The following is an 18261-nucleotide window of genomic DNA, read 5'->3' on the forward strand; positions in this document are numbered from 1 at the left end:
AAAATGTAGAAATGTGATATTTAAGAAAGGTTTAAAACCAAAATATATAAATAGCAAGACATTTAAAATGCTCGCGGAATGTTGTAAAAACTGTTCACTGAACTAAACAGTTCGTTCATGTATAACCTGATTTGCATAACCATTAAAATTATCAAATAAATATGAATATCAAAATTAACAGCCTGAACCTGTATCAACAGTGATCTACATATAAACAATTAATAGATAGATAAAAAGTCACTACCTATTCAATAGTTAATATACAATATATAAACCATAAACCAAGTAGAATCATGAAAAAAGAAAAAAATAATAATTCAACATGTCTATAAATAATTGTGCATCATGTAAAAATTTAACAATATTCAAACACACTTTGTTGAATAATATGTTATAACTTAGCCTGCCTCAATTTCAAAACGCTGTTAATGCTAATATTATTGTTAAGACCTAGGGGCTTGCTGGCATCAGTTTTAAGCTGCCAAAAGAGTTCACGGAACTCAATTCTTGATTCCCAGTTGCCCCCCCTTGGATCAATGCTGATTTGTTCAATCACAGCAAATTTTATATTCATGTTCTTACAAAATAAAGAATGTTTGTAAAAAGCATTAGATTCCTTTTGTTTATCAATTTTGTAAATATGCTCGTAAATTCTTTTCCTAAAAGTACGTGTTGATTTCCCAATGTAAAAACTATTACAACCTATGCAAATACCAATACAAACTCCTTTTGTGGCACAATTAAAATATTTTGAAGCTATAAGTTTAATTCTTCTAGAAGGAATCCAAATTTCCCGTTGTTGTAGTATATACTCACATTGTCTACACATCCCGCATTTATAAGGGCCCTTTTTGGAATTAACATTACATATCTTTTCCATCTCCTTCCTCTCAAATACATCTTTTAAATTCATACCCCTCCTTCTAATAAAAGATGGTTGAGGGGAGATATATTTCCCAATGTCATTGTTTATTTTAAGTAAAGGCCAGTATTTCCTGATAATCTCTTCAACTATACCAGATGTAGTCGAAAATGTGTGTATTAAAGTTTGATCAACTTTGTCTTCCTTTTCACCCTCTGGATTTGTGTTGCTGGCCTTTACTCCAAGAAGGGGAAATAACTTGTTGTCCCTGTTGTCCACTACCTCTTTTATTAACCTATCAATTAAGGGCTTCAGGTAGCCTCTTTCTTCAAAAAGCGAACTAATATATTTAATTTCTTCAAAAAATACCCCATCCTCAGTAGTCATTCTTGAAGCTCTTATTAACTGGCCCTTGACAATACCTTTTTTCTGATAGAAGGGGTGTCCACTTTCAAAATGCAAGTAACTGTTGGAGAAGGTAGGTTTTCTATAAATTTTCGATTGAAAACAATTACCGATTAAATCTTTATATAAAGTGACATCCAAATAAATAATATACCCTCTACACTTATCTGGACATTCCCAAGTTCAAAATGTTGACGTTACAGCAGCTTTTACCTCTGCTGGGCAAAGATCATTGGATGGTAACTTTGGATCTCAAGGAGGCTTACCTTCATGTTCCTATCAGACTAAGTTGCAGGAAGTATCTGCGTTTTCGAGCTGGGACTTCTCACTATCAGTTCTCTGCATTGCCCTTTGGCTTATCTACTGCGCCCAGAGTGTTCACGAAAGTTCTGGCTCCAGTGATAGCTTTCTTCAGGCTAAAAGGAATACAGATCTATCCTTATTTGGACGACTGCCTGATTCTGGCTCAAGGAAGGGAAGAGCTTCTTCATCATTTGGAATATGTGATAGCAGTGCTAAGATGCCTGGGGTATTCTGTGAACGAAATAAAGTCCAGTCTAGTACCCTCTCAGGACATGTGCTTTCTGGGTGTGAGACTGAATACAGCATCCCAGATGGCCCTTTTAACCCCGGACAAACAAAAGAGTCTATCCCTTTACTTCCATCAGCTATCTCATCAGTCCGGGCTGACTGCAAGGACAGTCCTTCAAGCCTTAGGGTTCATGGCATCTTGTATTCTGGTGCTTCCCAATGCCAAACTGCATATGAGGAAGCTGCAATGGTATCTCAAAATGTATGGACACAGCACTGCCAGGATCTAGACACTGTCATTCAAATAATACCTTGCATTCAAAAGGAATTTTTGTGGTGGGCTCAGGAATGTCACCTAAACAAGGGACTCTCTGTGACCCGGCCAGAGGCGAGTCAGATTTTAACGACAGATGCCTCAGACAAAGCTTGGGAGCTCATCTAAATGGAAAGTGGATACAAGACAAGTGGCCTGCCAGACTACAACATCTACATATCAACCTGAAGGAGATGTTAGCAGTCCAGTTTGCATTAATAGCTTTCAAGGATTTACTTCTTCCAGGGCAGGTGTTGATTCTAACAGACAACACAACTGTCATGTGGTACATCAACAAGCAAGGGGAACGCATTCTTATCCTCTATGCAGGCAAGCAATGATTTTGTGGGAGACTGCTCTCAGTTTACAGCTCAATCTTCAGGCAAGGTTTCTGCCAGGAGCACAGAACTCCTTAGCAGATGTGTTGAGCAGACGAATTATGGATCCCCACGAGTGGAAATTGGATCCTCATGTATTTCAGAAATTGACAGTGTCATGGGGAACTCCAGACATAGATCTGTTCGCTTCTCCACTAAACCATCAGCTGCCAAAGTTTTGCACAAAAAGGTTTCATCCCACAGCTTGGAAAGTGGACGCTCTTTCTTTCAATTGGAGCAATCTTCATGTGTATGCCTTTCCTCCTCCTGCCTCTCCTCCCAAAGGTACTTCTAAAGGTCAGACAGGACAAGCCAAGGATGATTTTAATAGCTCCAGATTGGCCTCGACAGCACTGGTACCCATTACTGAGAAGTCTGGTATGGAAGCCTCCATGGCCTTTGCCTTCGATTCCACACCTGTTGTCACAGGAGGACAGCCATTTGCTGAATGTCAAACTTCACTCTCTTCACCTAACGGCCTGGCATATTCTGCTTTGAACCATAGAGGGTCTCAACTTCCACAACAAGTTTTGAATGTGATTTTGGAAGCTAGAAGGCTTAGTACAAGGAAAGTGTACGCAGATAAATGGAAGAGATTTTTATTTTGGAGTGCAGCAAAAGATTTTGATGTGTCTGAGCCTAATTTGAGTGTGGCTCTTCAATATCTTACTGAGTTACTGGACAAAGGTTTGTCTTTCTCTTCTATTAAGGTTCATGCTGCAGCAATTTCGGCTCACTATGATTGTGTCCCACCATTGTTTTCTCATCCTTTGTTCAAGCAATTTCTTAGTGGGGCAAAGAATATAAGACCCCCACGAAGAGCTCCTACTCCTGCTTGGGATCTCAATTTTGTGTTGGAGAAACTCACTCTACAACCTTTTGAGCCTGCAGCTACTTCTGAGTTGAAATATTTATCATGTAAGACTGCTTTTTTGTTGGCAATTACCTCTGCAAGAAGGGTTTCTGAATTGCAGGCCCTTATGGCGGTTGAGCCTTTCTTGATTTTCCATAAGGATAGGGTATCATTACGTACTAATCCTTCCTTTATGCCTAAGGTGGTTTCTAGTGTGGCTTTAAACCAAACTATTCATTTGCCTACTTTTTATGCAAATCCCCAAAATAAAGGGGAAAAGATTTTGCACACTTTAGATGTACACAGGCAGTTGTGTTATTATTTGGACAGAACTAAAGGGTTCAGGCAGTCTCAGAAGTTGTTTGTTTCTTTTGCTTTGAGTTCTCAGGGCAAGCCTGTGTCAAAACAAACTATTTCTAAGTGGATTGGGTTTTGCATTGCTTTCTGTTATTCCCATCATGGCAAGGAGATTCCAGCTGGGATTAGGCCTCATTCCACTAGGGCTACTGCCACATCAACAGCTTTTTTGAGGGGAGTGGCAACCAAGGATATTTTGGAGGCAGCTACTTGGAGTTCAGTGCATACTTTTTCTAGGCATTATCACCTGCCACTTTACTCTAAATCCAGGGCTGGTTTTGCCACTGCTGTTTTGCAGGGCATTTTGGCAGCTCCTGCTTCCTTGTAGTTAGCCATCCTCCCTTACCTCTGCTTTGGGATTCTACCCAAGTGTAAGGACTGCAGCAATGTGAGATGAAGAACATAGTACAGTTTTGTACCTACCATAAATGTAGATGTTCGAAGATCCACATTGCTGCAGTCCAATTTACCCTCCCTCCTTCCCCTCTGTAGTTAGAGGCGGTTGTGTGGGGTGGGGTTGTACATATTGTGTATATTGTTTATATTGTACATATAGTTAGTGCAAGGGTGGTTGGTGGGTTGTTTGCTGTCTTTTGGTTTTGACCTTTATTTTTAGGGTCTTCTGACATCTGGGGCAAGAAAAGACTGAGGATATGACGTCGGTCATGCGCATTTGTACCCTGACGTCCTGATGTCAGTCAAATGCGCCTTGACCGACGTCAGCCTTATACTTTGATATTCGGGCCGACCGAGGACAGCGGACTACCCAAGTGTAAGGACTGCAGCAATGTGGATCTTCGAACATCTACATTTATGGTAGGTACAAAACTGTACTTTTTAGCTAACTTTGCTAAATTTCAGTCAAATTTTTTCTTCCTCCCCACCCATCGCTGGTCGTAGTTTTGTGTGTGTGTCTAGTGTGTTTGGGGCCTACTGAGTGAGTTTTACCTTTTAGTTTAATATGTCTGAGGCCCCAAAACCGATATTTTCTAAGTGCACAGAGTGTGGCCATAAGCTCTCCCCAGCGGATGGCCACACTCGGTGTGTCCGTTGCCTTGGGGTTGAACACCTCTCCTCTGGGTGTTCTATCTGCGCGGCGTTCAACCCCAGTGCACTGAAGGACCGGAGGTCGAAGCTGATCCTAGCGGGACTTTTGCCCCCGGATTCGGCTTTGGCCTCCGGTGCTTCTGTGGCCTCCTCCCAGGCTTCGGTGGCAGCCACTCCTGCCTCTCTCCCCCCGGCTGGGACTCAATCTCCCGCTTCTGCGCCGGAGGAGAGGGAGGCCAGGAAAGAAAAAAGGAGGGGAGAAGCACCACAAGCAGCGGGCCGAGGCCTCCACTTCGGCCCCCCCCCGGCTAAGCGGGCTTCTCCCTCCAGGGCTTCTAGGTCTCCTCCTTCTTGGCTCCGGTCCCCATGCTTCTCACCGGGACCCGAGGAGGAGGAGACCCAATCTCAGTCGAGGTCATCGAGGCGGCACTCCCGGCCAGCCTCGGTGGCCTCGTCGAGATCCACCCATAGCCTTTCGGACGCAAATTTGGACCGAATGATGCGAAGGTTCATCCAGGCCCAGCAGCAGATGGGAGTGCTCCTGCTTCCCCCCCCCCTCCGGGGGGGAGCTCAACACCCTTCTTTGCCCCGATAGCCCTTTCTCCGACCCGCTTCCCGGGTTCGGAGCGCAAGGAGCCGGGCAGCGTTGGAGCCGGGGGTGGGTCGGCGCCGACAGTATCGGATACTTCGGCTCCGACTCTTCCTTCGAGTCTGTCGGGTCCGTCCTTGTCAGATCCGAGCTCTCGGAGCTGTGGTCTGAGCTTCGGATCCAAGGGGTTCAGTGTGCCTTCGGCTCTGTCCAGGTCGAAGCACACTGGTCCTTCAGATCCGATGCTCTCGGCGCCAGCTCTGATCCATCCATCGGATCTGAGTGAGGGTCTACTCTCGGATCCCAGAAAGAGCGGCTCTCCCTCGGCCTTCGATGTGGTGGAGAGGGCTCTGTTGAGTGCATCCAGGCCCCTGGTCCTTGCTACGGTTCCATCCCGCACTCCCTCTCGGTTGAGTCAGGCTTCCGTCACCCGGCCACAGGGACAGCCTGCTTTGACGTCTCAGGTCGTTCCCCTGGAACAAGACGTGGCTGGTGAGACGTCCATGGACAGCCCCCCTGAGGATGTTCCTCATAAGCGAAAGTGCAAGAGGAGGCACGTGGACTCCCCCGAGTCCTTGACAGAAGACACGGATTTGGATGAGGGGGAAGGCTCCCCGAGGTCACCCCCTGAGGATGTCTCCCTCAGAGACATCATGGAAATGCTTAGGATAAGGGGGGGGGTCCGCCCCCAAGGCTTCCTCGGACGAATCCGTGTTCCTGGAGGCGTTCAAAGCAGGCCCATCTACCTCTTGGGTGTCCCCTCTGGCCGACCCCTTAGTGGACCTTATTACCACTAGGGTGTGGAAGGAGCCGGACACTGTGGAGCCAGTCCCCAAATGTCCAGACAGAATCCTAAGCCCTCTGACCGAGAAGTCCCATTGGAGCAAGGGACCCCCCCGTAGATGCCATGTTGGTGGCGGCAGCCACCAAGAGGGAGTTAGCCCAAGAGAGTCCCTCGGTCCATCCCCCGAGCAAGGAGTCTCGCTCAATGGACCGTCTTGGGAAGCGGGTCTTTAGTTCAGCGACCTTCGCTGTAAGGTCCCTGAACTACATGGCACATGTCATACAGCTGCAGCGAGACCTTATTAAAGAGTATGCTACATCGCCCCCCGGAGTCCATGTCGGCGGAGGACAAACAGTTGTACTCCACTCGCATGGCCACTCTAAGGTCTATATCCAACACCTCTATGCGGCTTTTATCCCACACTACAGAGGGAGCCGCTAGAGCCAGCGGAGCAGGCCTAGTTATGAGGCGCCAGGCCTGGCTCCGACATTGTGATTTCGCAGAACCCTTCAAGGCGTCCTTTGCGAATGCCCCCTTCGATGGTTCTGCCCTATTTGGCAAGACAGTTCGCGAGACTTTAGTCCAGAGCGAAAAGGACAGGAAGACGTTGTCTGCCGTTGGAGTCCACTTCTCTGCTCCCCAGAGGTCCTTCTCCAAGAACCAAAAGGGACAGAAGAAGATGTGGTTCCAAAAGTCGCAACAGTCCCAGTCTGCTCTGGACTCCCAGTCCTTCCGTGGCAGAGGAGGACAGGGTGGACACCACCCTAGAGGCAGAGGGGGCCCGAAGAACTTTGGGTCCAGAGAAACCTTCTCTGATCGGCCCATGCAGCAACCCTGAGGGGTTCCCCGACTGCTCCACTCTGGAGGCAGTCGGGGGTGCTTCACGAGGCACCTGGCAGTTTGGGAGTCCATTACAGCAGACCACTGGGTGCTTCGTATCATATCCAGAGGATACAAAATTCCCCTTTCCTACATACCCCACACCCCCGAACACCTCCCGATGTTCCACCCAATCAGAGGGAGGCTGCAGCTGCAGAAATTCGGCAGCTTTTAGAAAAAGGAGCTATCCAGCGCGTCCCCCCAGGCCAGTCTGGATCGGGTTACTACTCCAGGTTCTTTTTGGTGCCAAAAAAGACGGGGGACCTAAGGCCCATCCTCGATCTTTCCCTATTAAATATGTCAGTAACCAAAGAAAAGTTCCGGATGGTCACTCTTCAATCTATTCTCCCCCACTAGCGGCAGAACGACTTGATGTGCTCGATAGACCTCAAGGACGCGTACTACCACATATTGATGGACGAACGATCCAGGAGGTTTCTCCGCTTCTGGCTGGGAGCCAGTCATTATCAATTCAGGGTCCTTCCCTTTGGTCTCACCTCAGCCCCCAGGGTGTTCACCAAGGTATTAGCAGTGATAGTGGCCCACCTGAGACTCCAGGGAATGCAGGTTTTCCCGTACCTGGATGACTGGCTCCTCACCGCCCCAACAAGGCATCTACTTTGCTTAGCCAGGGACTATTTCCTCAGCCTTGCTCCACAACTAGGGATCACTATAAACTCAGACATGTCCTCTCTCACCCCGACTCGGGTGATAGATTTTATCGGGGCCAGACTGGACACCAACAGGGAACTAGTCTTCCTAACTCCCGACCGGTTGCACACACTGAGGGCACATGTGCGGGCCATCTTTCAATCTTCGAAACCTCTGGCAGGATTGGTTCTGAGGGCCCTAGGATCCATGGCAGCCGCAATCAACCTTCTTTCCATGGTGCGTCTAAACATGAGAATTTTACAGTGGACTCTACAAGTCCAATGGTCCCTTCATCAGAACCCCTTGAGTCACCCCATTCCTCTAAGCAGGGCCTGCAAGAGGGCTTTCGTTTGGTGGCTTCAATCGCCGGACCTCCAGGCGGGACGCCCCTTTGCCACGGCCCCCCCTCTTGCCACGGTGACCACAGATGCCTCTCGTCTTGGGTGGGGGGGGCATTATTCGGGCAGGACGGTCCAAGGCACGTGGAATGATTCAGAGACCTTATTGCACATAAATGTTCTACAGATGAGGGCAGTGCTGTTGTTGCAAGCACTTCAAAGCCTTCTGCCTGCAGGAACAATTGCGATCCAGTCAGACAGTATGTCTGTGGTACGGTATATCAACAAACAGGGGGGAACCAGGTCTTACTCACTCTGCCGAGAAGCCATGAGAGTGTGGAAATGGGCGATCTCCACCAACTGCTTTCTCATTGCAACGCACATTCCGGGATGGACCAACATCCTGGCGGACAGACTGAGTCGCACCATCCTTTCACCTTATGAGTGGTCCCTCAATCCTCAAGTAGCGAGTCGAATTTTTGCCGTATGGGGGCAGCCCTGTTGCGATCTATTCGCATCTCCCTCAAACACGAAATGCAACAATTACTTCGTTCTCATTCCCCCTGCCGGGGAAGCCCCAAGGGACGCCTCGGTGCATGCTTGGCCACCCGGTCTTCTCTATGCCTACCCTCCTCTTCCCCTGATGCTGAAACTCCTTCAGAAAGCCAGTTGGTTGGGGAGCAGGATGATCCTCATTGCCCCATTCTGGCCTCGCCAAGCTTGGTTCCCTTACCTCTGGTCTCATCTAGCGAATCCGCCCTGGATTCTAGATCCCCTCCCGGATCTGATTTCCCACCCCTTGGGGCTCCCAGTCCCCGACTTGGTCAGCCTCAAGCTTACAGCTTGGCTGCTCCAGTTCCACTTGTAGCTAGGACTCCCGGTATCTCATCTCCAGTTAAAGCTATCCTAGTAGCAGCGCACAAGCCCTCTACTAGGCAGGTCTATGGTAGTAAATGGAAGCGTTTCTCTATCTGGGCAGAACGCCATCATTTGGATCCTTTTACAGCCCCCTTGCCTGCGGTGCTGGATTTTCTTTCAGGACTTTTTAATGAGGGAGCTAGCTGTTCTACGGTTAAGGTTCAGTTAGCAGCTATCTCTCATTATCACGTAGGTACTGAAATGGGTCCTTTGATTACTACAAAATTGTGCAAGACGTTCTTAAAGGGCACCTTTCTACTTAGGCCTCCAATAAAGGAAGCAGTACCTCCATGGGATTTGACCCTGGTATTACAAGCCTTGACGGCTCCTCCCTTCGAACCTGCGGCTTCAGTAGACCTCAAATATTTGTCTTGGAAAACAGCCTTTCTAGTGGCTATTACTTCAGCCAGGAGAGTATCTGAATTGCAAGCTCTTTCTGTAAAACCCCCATACTTAGCCTTTCACAAGGATAGGGTTTACCTCAGGACCAATCCCTCTTTCCTTCCGAAGGTAGTCTCTGAGACTAATATTAACCAATCTATCAATTTGCCGGTCTTCTTTCCTAACTACCAGAACAAGGAGGAGTACAAATTACATTCTTTGGACGTGCATAGACAACTTAGGTTTTACATTCATAGGACATCTGGTCATAGACAATCCGACCAGTTCATCTCCTTTGCCAAATTTAATCTAGGTAAACCAGTTTCGAAAGTTTCCTTATCGAATTGGATTTCACAGTGTATCATCACGGCTTATCAAAATTCTGGCAGGCCTGCACCTCAAGGAGTTCGTGCCCACTCAACTTGGGCTATGGCTACATCTGCCGCCTTTAAATCCAGAGTTTCCTTGGATGATATCTGTTAAGCAGCCACTTGGGCTTCATCTCATACCTTCATCAATCATTATAAATTGGACATTATCTCCAGAGGGATAACTTCCTTTGGCTCCGGAATATCCTTCCATGAAGGCCGCCCAAGGTTTAGGTAGCTGGGGACTCTGTCCCACAGTTTGCAGACCAAATGAAGTTAACTACTTCAGATTAAGAAGTTATGTACTCACCATAATGTTCCTTCTGAGTAGGTAAACTTCATTTGTCTGCAACCGTTCCCCCCCTCCATCCCCCTGACCTTCAGATGTGTTTTATGACATATAGTGATGTATCTTTCCGAAAAGGTAGTTGGTTTTCTACTCTATTGGTTGTGGGCAAACTTGATCTGAGGTCAGTCAGGGTTGGCAGGGGATTGTGGGTAAGGAGAGGAGCTAGGAGCTCGGATCTAAGCTTTGTAAAGTTGCCAGCTCGGATCCGAGATCAGATCCGTATCCCACAGGTTGCAGACAAATGAAGTTTACCTACTCAGATGGAACGTTATGGTGAGTACATAACTTCTTATTATGTGGAATACTAGGAAATAGTTCAATCACATCTATGGTGACTAAACCAGGATCTACATCATATTTATCATTACTGATTCCTCTTAAAAATGCCATGAATCTTTTGTGATATGGGATATTGACGTGATGAACTGCTTCAATTGAGTATACACAAACACAGCCAGGGGTTCGGTGATACTGCCGGCCCCTGCTACGATAGGTCTGAATTTGAGCGTGTCAATACCTTTATGCACCTTTGGAATACCAAATAAAATTGGAAGTCTTGGATTTTCAACTTGTAAGAATTTATACAATTTTTCATTTGTGCTTCCCTGAAGTAGATGGTCAGTTGAATAATATTTAATTTTAGAATGGGCAATATTAATTTTGTTTTGTGATACTAGTGAGTATTGATCTGTGTTCTGTAACATGTCAAATAAATAGGTATCATACACGTCATTGTACATCAAAACGACACCACCACCTTTATTGGGCCTCATCACTCTAACTTTTTCATCCCTTAATTTTCTCACAAGTGCTTTTTCTTCTTCTGTCCAGTTCTCAGACTCAAGATTTTCATAATACTTAATGTGTCTCACTTCTTTCTCGACCAACTCTTCAAATAATTTTAAAGAAGCATTAGTGGGTGGATTAAAAGTGCTTCTCCTATGCAAATCATTATGTAAACAATGGTGATCTTTAAAATAAACTTGCAAATTTAACTGTCTAATAAATAACTTGATGTCAATTAAGGTATCGACCAAGGAGCCTGTCCTAGTAGGCACAAAATGCAAACCTTTTGTAAATAATTTAAAAAAGGTGTCATTCACTACCAAATCTGTGAAGTTGTATATCATAAAGTTGTCCTTTCTGTAGATAATAGTATAGTCCATTTCTAAATCTGTGCCTACATCTACCACACCCATGTAAGGAGGGGGAGAGGGAGAGAATTCATCAGGAACTAATAAACTCGAGCCCTCCCCTGAAATCCCCCCCCCTCCCACCCCTGTGAAAATGAGAGTTCTGGTATGAATGTTTCTTCTGCTTCTCTGCAATTCTTTCACTCCTTCTCACTGTGTCCTGTTCTAAAGGGAATACATTTTGTTCATTCATATTATAATTCTGTTCCCTTACTTTGTTATTGTTAGCTACCATCCTTTTAAATTCCTTGGAATTGTTGAACACCGGATATGCCTTACCATTACGATAATCATTTAAATCTCTATCTAGTTTTTTCATTTTTCTAAAAATCACTCTGTCACAATAATTGTCAATTTCATTAAATAAATTATCATATTTTTATCATCAAAACATTCCTTATTCAAGTCAAAAATTTGATTATGCAATTCATTGGTTTCATTTAACAAGACTTCATTTTGTGATTCAAAAGGCAGGTTAGGTAGAAAGCAGCAGAGGCTGAGAACGGAGGTTACAGTTCTGATAATGGAAGCAAGAGCTAATATAAAGGGGTAGACGAAAATAATTGGAGGGTACGGAAAGAGAAAAGGAAAATTCTCTTAGATAGCTAAGATGGTTTAATAGATTATATGAGTAATGTTGGGTTAGACTGGAACTAGCTAAGACTGAGACAAGCTTTAGTTGAAACTCAAGTCAGTGAAGTAACTCAGACTGAATAATTTGAGTTTTAGTCAGGGTTTAGACAAGGACATAGACAGTTATTGTACATGTGTGTCTTTAGTGATATTTTGAAGTGAGGCAAGGAGCAATTTGTGGTTAGTTCACCAGGAAGGGAGTTCCATTTTTTACCAGCAGTGTTAGAGAATTAGGAATCTCCAGCAGAGTTGTTGGCTTTGGTCGTTTCTACTAGCATTCTGCTGGAAGAGTGAAGGGATGCTAGGTTGCAATATAAATGAAACTAGCTAGACTGGGGGTGAGGGAAGGTTGGTGGAGGATTTTATGAGTTACTATGAGTTGGTTATAATAGATCTGGTTGGGTAGCTCTAGCCAACCTAATTTTTGAGGATTGTGGCAGTGGTGAGTTCTGTATTCTGAGCCTGTGGCAGATCTCGCTATATTGTTGTAACATTTAGTGATTTTCGTTGAGATTTGATTTGGATAAGTTAGTGAGGATGGGTGATGCATAGAGAAGGGATGACAGAAGATGTGTGCGAGCTATGGCTGTTCTGGAAGATGGGATTAGAAATTTCTTAATCCCATACATGGAGCCTATTTTTTTGTTTACTGTTTTTATAGTTTTGTCTATATGGGCATTGTAGTTTAGATTATTATCAATGATTATACCTAGCAGTTTAGTAGTTGGTTCTGGAGAAATTATGGTGCCATTCTGAGAAGAGACAGAAAATGTTGGTGGTGTTATCTTAAGGGTGGGGGAGAATAATAGAAGTTTGGTTTTGTTTGGGTTTAATAAGAGCTGAAGATTATTAAGCCAGTTCTCTACTTTGTTGAAGGTTGTTTGGGATAGGTATTGTAATTCTGTAGGAGTTGTGGCAGAGCAGATTAGCGTGGAGTCGTCTGCGTACTGTATAGTAGTAGCATGAAGGATAGCTTTGGGCAGGTCATTTATGAAAATAGAGAAAAGGAGGGGACCCAGAATAGAATCTTGGGGTACTCCTAGAATGACAGGTAAAAGAGGAGATAGATGCTCTTTCTACAGGACTGCTTGCTGCCTACTGTGCAAGTAAGAATGGAACCATTTGATTGCAGGGTTTTCTATGGACAGGGATTTGAGAGAGTCTAAGAGTAGGTTGTGGTTAACCATGTCAAATGCTTTTGACAAGTCGAGGAAGAGGGCAGAGGAAAGCAGGTTTTATTTGCGGTTTTGGTTTATTTTGTGGGAGAATGTGAGAAGGGCAATGGTAGTACTGTGGGCTGGTCTGAAACTGGGATGATGCTAGGAGATTATTGTGGGTCAGGTGGTTTAAAAGTTGTTTTTGTATGCATTTCTCCATAATTTTGGCTAGGGGAGATAGTATGGCGATAGGTCTATAAGTTAGAAAGTTCAGTGAAGTTTCCACCTTTATGAAGTGGAATAATATGAGCTGTTTTCTAAATGGGGGGGATGTAGGATTCCTGGATAGAACGATTGATTAAGATGGAGATAGGATAAGCTATTACATTGGCAGCATTTTGTAGAAACTCTGCGGGAAGTTGGTCTGCAGCCAGGGAAGTAGGTTTTAATTTCTTTAGTAAGGATTTGATATAGTCTGTAGGTACATAATTGAATTTTAAGGGGGGGATTCAGCTGATTAGCTGTGCTAGTAGTTGAGGAGCAGGGAGATAGATTATTAGCTAGGGATTTTACAGTTTTGGTGAAGAAAGTGTTAAAGGTCTTGGCTACAGAATCAGGGGGTAGGTGTAAGGTTGTTGATGGGGTGGGGGTAGCAGATTTACCTGGGTGTAGTAGTTTATTCAAGCCTAATCAAAATTTTTGAGGTTGATTTTGGTGTTTTTGCTGTAAGTTGACATAGTAGCTTTGCTTGTCTGACAGGATTGATCTTTTTGCTTTGTTTCTTAATTGTTTGAATAGTTGGTGGGCTTGAGGGGATTTGGTGGTTCTCCATGAGGTCCATGCTGCATTTCTGGCTGTTAGTTTTTGTCTAGTAGTATTGGTTAACCATGGAGCTATGGAGCTATTTTGCTTTTGGTTCTGACTCTACATATGGAAGCATAATTGTCTAGGACGGCTAGGAATCTGGTGTTGAAATATGAAACTGCTTGGTCCAGGGGGAGTAGTTTAAGATTGTCCCATCTGAGTCAGATAAGAAATTATTTAGGTTAAAGTTCTTTTGGATCTGAGAGTTTTAAAGGTGGTTTGGTGGGGGCAGGTCTTCCCTTTTTCTCATTATGTAGGTTAGCAGGTGATCACTCATGGCTTCAGGTTGAGTGCCTAATTTGTATAACTGTGGTTTGTTATTTATTAAGATCCCGTCTAAAATGCTTTCCTTATTGCTGGGTTTGTTGATTCTAGTGGAGGTAGAAATTGTTTGGGAGAAACCGTGTAAGTCAATGTGGGTAGTAGGGAAGTTAGCTGAACAGGTTACCCAGTCGATGTTGAAGTCCCCAAGAATAATTGTTTCTTGGGGGTGGGTGGAGGATAGCCAATGGTGAGTACTTTCTAAGATGTTAATGTTATTACCTGGGGAATATAACTGCACACTATGTTAATAGATTTGTTGTTATTGAGTTGGAATCTTGAGAGGATAGTTTCGGTATTGGTGACATTTAGGTCTGATGGTATGCTAATTGTGGATAGCGCAAGGGTGGATTTGTATAGAATGGAAAACGCCACCTCCTTTTCTACCTATATGATCCATTCTAGTAATACTGAAGTCAGGGGGGAAGTATTTCATTGTTAGGGATGGTGGGTTTGAGCCAAGTTTCAATGAGGCAAAGAATATCGGGGGAGTGTATGTCTATGAGAGCATGCAGCTCTTGGAGTTTGTTTTTTATGCTTCTGATATTTAGGTGGCAGACTAGAAATGCTTTGGGAGCATTGTGAGAATTTCTTATGTTAGTGGGAGTTTTTATTTTGGTGTGAATGGTAGCTGATGAGTTAGGGCCTGGGTTGGTGTGGATGTCTCCATCAGCTATGAGGTTGGGTAGTAAACTCCTTATAAGTTTGGAGAATTTTAGTAGGAGTTGGTAATAGCTTTATTCTTTGGGTTTAAGTAATTAGTTTGTATGGAATGGAGAAGTTTTGGAGTAGCACAGTGTGAGAAGAGGTGAGGTAGTATTACAGGAGGGTTATGTGATTGGGTATATGTGGAAGTGACTGATGATGGATGTAGGTAGTTAGGCAGGTAGTGGAATTCATAGGTGGTAGCTATATAAAGTATCAAAATTGGGGGTGTGAGGTAGTACAATGGTTTGAGTTTTAAAGTTGAAGTGGTAGTATGTGTAGACATAGTGGTTTGTGTGTTAATTAATTTAAGAGAAAAGGTATGGTGGTGTATTCGAGTGAGGGTAAGATAATTTGGAAATTGGGATGTGAGAGTGAAGGGTAGGTAGTGATAGTTTGAAAAGTGGTTAGTGGGAGTGTCCAATCAATGGGGGTGTGGTTTGGTAAGTATAAATGTAGGAGTAGTGGGGGTGGGTGAGAATTGGGGGCAGGGTAGGGGAGCGGAGTGAGCCCGCAGGTCGAACGGAGCGAGTAGAGCCAGAGAAGGACCAAGTGCAGGGAAAACAATCAGTGAACTGTTAATTGTTAGACTAAGCTAAAGGAGATAGTGAAGTGTGCAGTAGCAGTGGAAGGAGGAAGGAGTGCAAGTGGGTCTATCAGAAAGTTAGAAAAGGGTGTTTTGTAAAATTCTGTATGCTGGAGGTGAAATAGGCAAGGAGGAAGATCCTGGAAGGGGGGGGTGCCACCTAGTGGGCAAGGGGTGAAACTGCAACCAAGGCTGAACCAGAGTGGAGGAGAAAGGTAGTTATACACAAAGTTAAGGAGGCTGTATGAGTAGGATATACTGTTTGTAGGGAGGGGGGAAGGGTTTAGTTGCTGGCTGTCCTGGCTATGGAGTTAGCAGTAGGCACCTGATGTGTATAGGTTCATAGGTTCATAGGTTCATACTAGGCTATCTGCCCAAGGGCATTTATAAGCCTAGCCCATAGTTATTTGGCTTTCGCCACCCCTTTAGTTTGAATAAAACTATGCCTATTATTTTGCTGTGCCTCTGTCAAGCAGTGACACTGAAGTAATCCCTGGGGTATATCTGCGATCCCCCATCCATTGGTCAAGATTCCTCTTGAACAAGGCCAGCGAGGTGCTCTGCCTCACATGTACCGGGATTTTGTTCCACAGCATAGGGAGTCTCTGGGTGATGAATCTGTCCCTCCAGCATGTTCTATTAATAACCGTGTCAAGGTTTAAGTCTCCTGCCCTTGTGGTTCTGAGGGATCTAGATTTTTGAGGTGAAGCATATTCATCAAATCAGGGTTTGACATGGCCTTATATGTCAGGCACAGGTCACCTCTGAGCAAGCGGTATGAGACTGAATAGAGCTGGAGTTCTTTCAGTCGGGCAGCATAAGACATATTTTTGAGACCCTTTATCCTTTTGGTGAGGAACTTTTGGGGCCTTTCCAGCTGCTGCAGGTGTCTGGTCAGATACATTCCGAATGGGGCATTGTACTCAATCATAGGTCTAATGAGTGATGAGTACAGGGGTGCGATGACCTCGCTTGATCTAGATGTGAATCCCTTCATGATCAGGTGGGCAATGTAGAAGGTTTTCCTAACTACTTTAGCAACATGAGTGTCAAGCGAAGGCTACTGTCAACCTGGGTCTCCAGATCCCTGATGACTTCTGTGCTCAGTGGATTGCCACCTATATGGTAGCTAGGGGTAACCTTGTTTTTCCCGAAGGGTATGACTATGCATTTCTTGGCATTTAACTTTAGGCCATGGCTCTGGCACCAGTTATCCATTTCTGTGAGGCCCTTCTGAAGGATATCTGTGTCAGATGTGTTTTCGACTACGGCCAGTTTGCAGTCATCTGCAAACTTTGTCAGCCATAACCCTCCTGTGTTTGCTTGTACTTCAGAAAAGTAGATGCCGAACAAGAGTGGACCCAGGACTGAGCCCTGTGGGACACCACTTGTGACAGGCTTTGAGTCTGACATGGCTCCAGCAACTCTGACCCTGTGGGTTCTGTCACTTAGCCAGTTTGCAACCCATCTTGTGATGTATGTGTTTACATTCAAGCTGATGAGTTTTTTGATGATACCTGAGTGGGGTATTGTGTCGAAGGCCTTTGCCAGGTCAAGGTAGGCTATATGGACTGCCTTTCCCTCATCAATGGCCTTGGTGACTGTCTCGAAAAAGTCAACCAAGTTTAAAAGGCATGATCTGCCTTTGACAAAGCCAAACTGGGTTGGATCCAAAGTCTGCAAGTTCCCTATGTCTTTATTTATGAGTTCCATTATGATCCTCTCCATGGCTTTGCAGATAAGGCTTGTCAAGCTAATGGGGCGGTAATTTCCAGGGTCGGTGGAGGCACCGCCCTTGTGAAGTGGGACCACAGTCGCCGTGCGCCACTCCTTGGGTACGTATCCTGAGGTGAGGCTAAGATTAAACAGCTGTCCTAACTGCGGGTTTAATTCCTCATTGAGTTCATGGAGCACACAGCCGGGGACACCATCCGGTCCCATGGATGCTGTGTTTTTTGCTTTGGGGAGAGCAGTTCTCACCTGGGCGTTGGAGATGTTTGCGGGGCTACAATCCTCTGGTATAGCTATCTCTCCTTTTGGGGAGGGAGGGAGAAGTTTGCACTGAACCGGTCAGCCAGTATGTTGGCAATGTGTGTAGGTTCAGTAATCTTCACATCATTTTGAACTAATTCTGAGCATATCTGGGAGTTTCCTCCTAGGTTTCTAACATAGCTAAAGAAGGCCTTATGATTGTCTTTTGAATCCTTGGCGATTTTCTCTCAAAATTTGCCTTGGATGATTTTATGAGAGCTCTTAGTTTTTACTTATAATGATCAAAGGTGTCTTACCTTTCAAGGATTTTGCTCTATCTTGTAGTAGCTTCCTCCTTTTGTTGTAGAGCTTGTTTATGGCTGGGGTCCACCAGACTGGACGCTTGCCTTTGGTACAAAGAGTCTTAGTTTTGTTTGGGATTGCCTGATCCATGCAGTCCTGTAGGTGCTGGTAGAAGGCATTTGTAAGTGATTCAGCGGTTTGAGTAATGTTTACCACTGGCTCAGGGGCCTTAAAGGAGACCACACTAGTTTTTAGAAGTGTGAAGTCGGCTTTTGAGAAGTTTTTCACTGTGGTCTTTTTTGTTTCAGGTGGGGGCGGGATGAGGACCTCCAGCGAGATTAGTTTATGATCTGATCTCACCAGTGAGGGGTATACTTCCGGTGTTGAACATTGTGATCCCATGTTCGTGATGATGAGATCAAGTATGTTTTCTCCTCTTGTGGGGATGGTGACTAGTTGTTCCATGGCATTTGAGTTTATGAACTCCAGGAACCTTTGGGCTTGAGTAGTGTTCCCAGTCTATATT

This window comes from Protopterus annectens, chromosome 9.part0, assembly GCF_019279795.1.
Source record: "Protopterus annectens isolate FY-2018-M chromosome 9.part0, PAN1.0, whole genome shotgun sequence".
Taxonomy (NCBI): domain Eukaryota; kingdom Metazoa; phylum Chordata; order Ceratodontiformes; family Protopteridae; genus Protopterus; species Protopterus annectens.